The sequence below is a fragment of the Phalaenopsis equestris genome, unplaced genomic scaffold (genome assembly GCF_001263595.1).
Source record: "Phalaenopsis equestris unplaced genomic scaffold, ASM126359v1 Scaffold000008, whole genome shotgun sequence".
In the NCBI taxonomy this organism is placed as follows: domain Eukaryota; kingdom Viridiplantae; phylum Streptophyta; class Magnoliopsida; order Asparagales; family Orchidaceae; genus Phalaenopsis; species Phalaenopsis equestris.
The window spans coordinates 478,300-486,450 of NW_018164450.1; the positions used below are offsets into that span (position 1 = coordinate 478,300).

Consider the following 8,151-nt stretch of genomic DNA (forward strand, 5'->3'; position numbering starts at 1 on the left):
AATCTCTCTCCCAAATCAGATAAGTGATTTGAAGAGGAGATGAACAAAATAAGAAGACACACATGACAAAGTGGTAAGCACGAGAAAAAAAAAACATGAAGAGTCTACGTGTGATAAATCTTCAAAGGATAAGTCAAGAATGTCTGCCCAAATAAGATTTGGTAGAGGCACCTTAGACCAATATCAGTGAAAGAATACCTACATAGACTACCCATAACCAGAGATTCAAGTTTGTGTACCTGTTATGGAGTCAAAAGCACTCCCAGAGAAAAATGTTCCTGCTGGTTAATTACATATTGGGGGATACCCAATAATGATCTCAATAAAAGGGGTTTCACTTATATTATCATGGATCTGGGGCAATAGGTCATCAAAGGAAAGTTATTTCATGTGAAAAAATCCTGATACTTCAAAGTGCATGCTAAGTCATCAGACAGAGAGTGAGTCTCTCGCATCCCGAATGAGTAGTGGCTCATCAACATAGAAATCCCATGAAATAATCAAAATCATCTTGACGGGGATATCCCAACACATCAAAGTATGCCCATGAGGGCAGATGGTATGCCCATAAGGGCAGATGACAAATTGACGTATCACGAATGAACGTTACGTTGTTGTGTTTGTTGTATGAAACTTTGCAGGTGTGATTGAAATTGTGTTAAGTTTGTGAGAAATTCTATGGTGTTAGTATGTTTGGATGATTTGAATTTTGGAAGTTGAAATTGAGCAAATGGAAGTTGAGAGATTTTGGGAAAATAATTAATTAGTGGAATGATGTTAAATCAATTTAATTATGGTCCGGGGACCTTAGGTTTGTTGTTTTGCACTTTAACGAAACAATTTTGTGAAAATTGAGTATGGCGCCTAAGCGTCGGTCCCGCTGAACTAATTGAAGAACATCCTATTTCACAAAATAGGCCGGTTTGGAGCCATTTTTATGCCTGAAGCTTCTTCTTCTTCCTCCCATTCGCGCTTCACACTTCTTAGGGCATCCTCTAGCTTTTGTTTCTTCAATTTTTAGAGCTTAAAATCACCAGATTTTTTCTTCTCTTGCTAAAATCTATATTTTGGCATAGAAATTTTGTTGTTTCACCATGGAGTTCTTCTACATTTAAAAATTACCAAAAAAATAAAAATTTTTGATATATTAGTGAGAAATCCATGGTTGAAAGCTTCATTTGCATGGAAATTACTTGTAAGAGCCTTTAGAACTTAAATTTAAAATTTATTTTGAATTTATCTAGATTTTCGTGATGGCTCCTAAGAAAAAGAGAGGAAAGGGGAAAGAAAATTTTGACAATAGGAAATTCGTGACTCTTAAAGCAGAAGATAATTTATTCTGGAGCAAAGTTTTTTTAGTCCTGATGGTGCGGTGGAATATTTGATTGTTGGTCGACATTGAGAAGATCTCTGCTACTTTACTGTTGTAGTAGTTGTTTCTATAGTGTGAGAGTTTTATGCAAATCTGCTTGAAGCACTGGAGGAGGAAATATTTGTTCGAAGAAGGGGAGTTGAGTTCAATCCTAAGAGGATTAATGTTTTATATGGTTTACCTCCAGCTTTGGATTGCTTCTATTCAGAGTAAGAGCTAGATGAGATTGTCAGTTACCTTACTGATGGGAGTGGAGTTTGGAAGATCAAGAACGAGCATAAGGTAAATTTTTCCTCTTATACTCTTAATACCCCATCAAAGGCATGAAATTACTCTATTTCTGCTCAATTACTTCCTTTGAATCATTTGAGCGAGGTGACTCGAGAGAGCCATTTTGAGTTATTGCATTCAAAAGATGAAACTCATTGATGTTGGCTCTCTCATCTTCAAACTTATTTACACATCCGCTAGAGCTAGCTCTTTTGTAGGTTTGGGCTTCCCTTCCCTTATCTTTACTATCTGCAAAGGATCTAGAGTTAAATACGAGACTTGGGAGGAGCAACTTAAGCCACTAAAGCCTATTGGAAAGGCTAATGTGGACATATATGGAAGACCTCGAGGTAAGGCTTCTGATATTCCATCTACTTCTACCTCTATGCCTTTTACCTCCAATGCAACTGCTCCACCTCCTGGTATTTGTGAAGAACTTTGAGATAGAACACTGAAATTTCAATCTGATATATTTTTAATGCAATGTCAGCTTCAGGATAATGAAGATCGTTTGAACCACTTAGAACAACATATGAGAAGGAAGATTGCTCATGAAGCTAGCTACAACACTTCCTTAGCGAGCTTTTTGTGTGGTGAACACATTGTTGAGTTTCATAATTATCCTCACTACCCACCTTTTTTTGCAGCATTTGTAAAACCCCGAGGGTCACGAATTCGAGCCTTGCATCGAATTAGTCACATTGGACTTGGTTGGGGGTTCATCCTGTAACACCCCATTTCCCCCCCATCAAGGAAGTCTTGCTCTTCCTCTCTCAACCACATTCCCTCGGCCCAACACTCAATCCCATTTGGCACGATTTATCAAACAAATTTGAATTCAACAATACCTATATACATGCTATTAATTGAATGATTCTTACCAGATAATATATAACTTCATGTAGTCCTAACATATTACAACAATTTATAGATTTAGCTAATTTTATGTGAATATCAAATCCGTTGGAATCCTTGAGCTTTTCACTCCTGGAGTCGACGGCCCTGTAATTAGTCGATGGCCAGCTAAGATCAGAGGCCAAATTCTAGGTTCTGTTGAATTGGGTCAAATGAATCTTCGTTCAACACCATTAAACAATTTGCCTTGTCAAATTGATCTATATATGTATATGTTAGTTACCTGTGGCGTTGGTCTTAAAATAACCATGATTTTGACTTGATTTTTGGTTGACCCATTGGGAACATTATCAGCTTTATACCACCCACTTTTTGTCTGAAGCAAATACTCCGTACAATTCTAATTGGGAAATTTACACATATTACATAATTCTTACGTAATAGAATAATTTTTATGTCAGGTGTCCGATTAAAATTAGTCATGTGTTAGGATGGATTCCACAGTTTTAAAAAACAAATAATCTGTGTATTTCAATAGGATCCACATTTTGATGTGACTAATTTTAATTGAACACCTGATGCATCTTGATGCAATAATTTTCTCTCGTACCAACACTTTCCAATATCCTATTACCCGAAGTGAAAACAAAAATAAGTCGGATCCATGCCAACATCAAATACACCAAATGAAATAAGAAATACGGCAGATGCATCTTCATGACTTATAAAATATATTCAATAAGTTTCTAGTTAAAATAAGCAAAAAAAATTATAAATTAGTATACATATATTTATATATAAATTCATATAAATTGAATCATTCAGCTGAAAAAGTTAAAGAATTTTCCTTCCAATGAAATTATGAATCGAGCAAAACTAATCTCCACAAGAATAATATTATGAAAATTCAGTAGCAGAACAAACTCACTAAACATATTCATTATGATCGTTAATATTACATCATCTAACAGATTGACAGGCACTAAAAACTCATCAAAACAAAAATGTCCAGCAGCATTTCATGGTCATATCTCCTATCATACATCAATGTGCAGCACAATAAGCAAACTAAGACTTCTAATAGTACATCTAGATAAAATCATAGAAATCTACAACTATCCCTCCAGCAGTAGATTTACGCTTGCCTGAAAAACAACACATGTGAATGCATAGATTAGCGAGATGTGTAAAGAAAAAAAATTGATGGTAAGTGTAAAAATAAACAAAATGGATGCTCATGCACCGAATTTGTGCAACTTCTTCATAAAATAATATTTTATTTTTATAGGAATGGCCGGAGGCTATGATACGAGCCCCGACCATCCCTCATGCGCTTATAATTCGAGTACCACACTCTACACTCAAGGGGAATCGAACCCCATACTAGAGGGAACTTATTACTGACAAGCAGATGCCCAAAACCAACTTCATAAAATAATATATTTATGATAATGAATTGATTATATAAACCTAACAATCAATTGAAGCTATGTTAATAAAATTATGTAGTATTATGTCATATCATGTGGTATTTGTCAAACCATAAAGCATAATTACTTGCATATAAAGTCATGATACGGAGGAATCATAATTGTGTGAGTATAGCAATTTATGTAAATGTAAATCTCAATAACGTTAGCATATAAATTACCATATAATTTCATCATATTTATGATTCATTTTATTTAGGGGAATTTACATACAACACAAGTCTTACATATTTATATAATACAACATGTAAACTTTCATATTTATATGCTTAACACTCAAATCTTTAACAATACATAAAAAGTACCACTCTTACTAACTTTTAAAAGCCAAACACACATTTTCATGCACATGTTTGTGCAGCAAAGTATGAATGTAAATATCAAAGGACTTCCATAAAATAGATGCATCTCATATGAGACAAATACTACAACAAGCTTTCATAAGATGAAATAAACAAAATATAATCATAAAGAAATCATTCCATATCAGATTATTATAAGAATGAATAGTGAATTTTAATGATATTTTATATAGCACAATCTTTTACACAATATATCACAACAACAAAAAAAATGAATTTTCATCTACAAAATAAATAAATAAATAAATGAACTTGCAGCTTAAGAGGAATATGATAACATACAAAAATGAACTTGCAGCTTAAGAGGTATAAAATTGGCTGTGATGAATGATGCATTTTATTACATACTTTATGGGCCCCACTTTTAATTTGTTCTTTGCAAAATTTTTGTAAAATAAATGTAATTAAGTTGATGCATTTATTTTACAGGAGCTTTTATTGCATACTTTATAAGCTAAACAAATTGGTATAAAATTGGTTGTGATGAATATTGTTGGGTACACTCTCTTTAATGATGCACTTTATAAAGCTCATTATTATAAGTTGATGCATGTATAAAACACATTTTCACATCAATTATAATATGAGCTTTAGCTTATTATTTTGTTTTTGCTAAAACTTTATTTAAAAAATATTATGGAATGACCGGAAGAATTAATACTAAGGATCTCTCTTGAAGAAAAATATTTTATTGAAGAAGATTTAAATGAACATACTGTTAGAGTGGTAGATGATTTTAAAAATATTCATAGTGGCTACGTTTTTTTAGTGATTCATAAATAAGATAGAGTCATATTGGATTTTATTTTAGCTTATGATTTTGTTTCGTTAATATTTTATTTAAGAAACGATATGAAAATATTATGGTTTATAGGAATGGATTTTATAAAATAAAGATTGATTATTTTCTCATGAGGAAAAGAAGTCGTTGAGATTATAAAGATTTTAAGGTCATTCCAAGTGAAAATTTAAGTATTCAAGATCGATTATTAGTTTTGAATTTTAAGATCAAGGTTGGAACATAAAAAATATATTTAAATATTGTCATAAGCAAGTTGTAAAAGATGTATTAGGAGTATTAAAAGAAAAAAAAATTACAAGTCAAAATAGTTGGTAATGGAATAATAATCTACAAAAAAAATATAGAATATAAAAAATTTTATTGTAAAATTGGTTCAAATGTAAAGGTTAGAAAATTGAGAAATATATAAGGTTACCTGTAGGGAGTTTAAGAGAAAAATTTTGTGATCCTAAAAATCTATTTTTAATGATCTTTACAAAAGATTAAATATAAAAAATGATGAAATATATATGTATAAACTAACCAAATAAAGAAATAAGAAAAATAAGATTTAGTTCAAGTGCAAATAAAAATAAAAAAATACTTTGCTTATATGGTGTTATTCAAAAAAAAAATATATATATATATATATATATAGGTGAGATATTTTGATAACCTTTTAATGAAGATTTTAAAAATATGGTAAATTTTTGTTATCTTAATCTAATTAATAAAAATAAAACTTCTTTATTTTTACTATAACATTAGTAAAACAGAAGTTGAGAAAGCTTCAAAGAAAATGAATGGTGGAAAATCAATAAGACTTGATATAATAAAGTGTGAAAATATTTAGTCAATTTAAGAATTGTTTGGCTTACCAAACTTTTTAATATTATTTTAAAAACTAAAAAGATGTCTAAGGAGTGGAGGTAGATCATTTTGATCCATATTTTTTAAAAATAAAGGGGATACACAAGCGTTTGCAAATTATAAAGGAATTAAATTAATGTCATACATTAAAGTTATAAAAGTAATTGAACAAAGTGTAATATGTGATAGAACAAAAGTTTCTCAAAATCAGTTTGGATTCATGTCAGTCAAATCTACTATGAAAGTTAAACATTTATGGAGAGGTTTGATATAGAAGTATAGAGAGAGTAAGAACGATCTACATATGATTTTTGTTGATTTAGAAAATGCTTATACCAAGAGAAAAATTTTGAAGAGTTCTAGAAAAGAAAGTGTTGCTATGACTTATATTCAAGTCACTAAAGATATGTATACAAAAGTTGTTACTTGTGTACGAACAGGAAGATGGATCTTATTTTTCTATTTCAGTTGGATTACATCAGGGACCGACTTTAAGCCCACAAATTTTTGCTTTAGTTATGAATGCTCTTACTAGACATTTACAGGATGACCTACTTTGTTTTATACTTTTTGCTAATGATATCTTTCTAGTGAACAACCCTTGAGAAAAAGTTCTACAAAAATATGAATTAAAAAGCTTTTGTTTGAGTAGATCTAAAACCGAATACATGGAATGTAATTTTAGAAGTAATAGATCTAGTGTGATGATTGAAATAATGAGAGATCAAGTCATTAAAAGGAGTGAATATTTTAGATATATCGGGTCTATGGTTCAAAGTGATGGTGATATAGATGGAGATTTTATTAGTAGAATTCAAGATGGATGGTTGAAATGGAGAAATGTATAGGGCCTATGGTGTGATAGAAAAGTACTAAAAGGAAAATTTTATAAGATGGTGGTTAGGCCTGCAATGCTATATGGTGCAGAATGTTGGCTTATAAATAAGAAGCATAAAATTAAGTTGAGTTTTGCTGAGAATGCTTAGATTGATGTGGCTTTACAATTAGAGACCAAATGTGAAATGAATATATCCGTGAAAGAATTGGTGTTGCTCTAGTGGCAGATAATATTAGAGATAGTCACCTTAAATGATTTGGTCACATTAAACGTTGACCATTTGATGATCCTGTTAGGAGAGTAGATGTCTTAGACTTGACTGTTGGTAAGAAAGGTAAAGGTATACCCAAAAAAACTTGGACATATATAAAAAATGATCTTAATCTATTAGAATTAAATGAAAATATGACACTCAATATGACACAATGAAGAAAAAAAGATTCATGTAACTGTCGGCACTTAAAAGGAGAAGGTTTAAAACAAATTTTGGGGGGTTGCCCGTAAGAAACTGACGGTCGCCGGAATTGAAATTCCGTCGCCCGCTTCGTAAGGACGTTTTAATTTACATCTATATATATATAATTTTAGAAAAAAATGAAATCAAACTAACCCCATATTTTTTATTGTTTAAATGAAAGAGCACTGTACCTCAAATCCTGTATCTATCCTGAAGGACAAACACAAGACTTGAGGATGAGACTCGATCAAATAAACTAAGGAATATATGACATTCGTTTGGTCTGTGACTCCTTTATATTTGCTCACAAGTTCCCCTATTTAATATAAAGAATTAAATAGGATTTATATTAAGATGGGTTCGGACATGCTTCCTATAAGGGCAAGCTCCTATAGTTAATTACATCTTAAATGACCAAAGTCAACTAAGAAGACTCTCGATAAAATTCAGGAAATATTATCTTCAATGAGTTTCAAAGGGTAGGACTTTTCAATGAGATCGCACGTAAAGGTGTGAAAGGGAATTGGTTCAAATTTGGAACATTTTATTGTAGAATCCAAAGGAGGAAGAATTAGGGGGTGTCATGGATCCAAAGGAGAACCTCGGTGACTTCCCAAGCTATCCTAATGTTTGACTTTAGTTTTGAGTAGAAAAATTTAAGTGTTTCATCCTGCCAATTTTATTAGTTAGGGCTTACATTCGTGTGAAACAACCACACAAATAGTCTGGAAGATGTGAGGGTTTAAGTCGTGACAAACGATAACCTCAGAATCCTAAGACGAGTTAAGGCTTATATTGTGTAAAAGGGATAGACAAAGGCCTAAAGATAAGGTGAGAATTTACGTTGCATAAGCAA

At 31.6% G+C, this 8,151-nt stretch overlaps 1 protein-coding gene across 2 annotated transcripts in view; it reads right to left on the minus strand.

The window, feature by feature from the left end:
* Positions 1 to 3,395: 3,395 nt before the first annotated feature.
* Positions 3,396 to 8,151, minus strand: part of LOC110018310 (calcium permeable stress-gated cation channel 1-like) — a 128,125-nt gene continuing 123,369 nt past the window's right edge. For both annotated transcript variants that reach the window (XR_002293347.1, XR_002293348.1), the window contains exon 13: positions 3,396 to 3,642. The gene's annotated coding sequence lies outside the window, so the exon portion shown is untranslated. The remainder of the gene's footprint in view (positions 3,643 to 8,151) is intronic.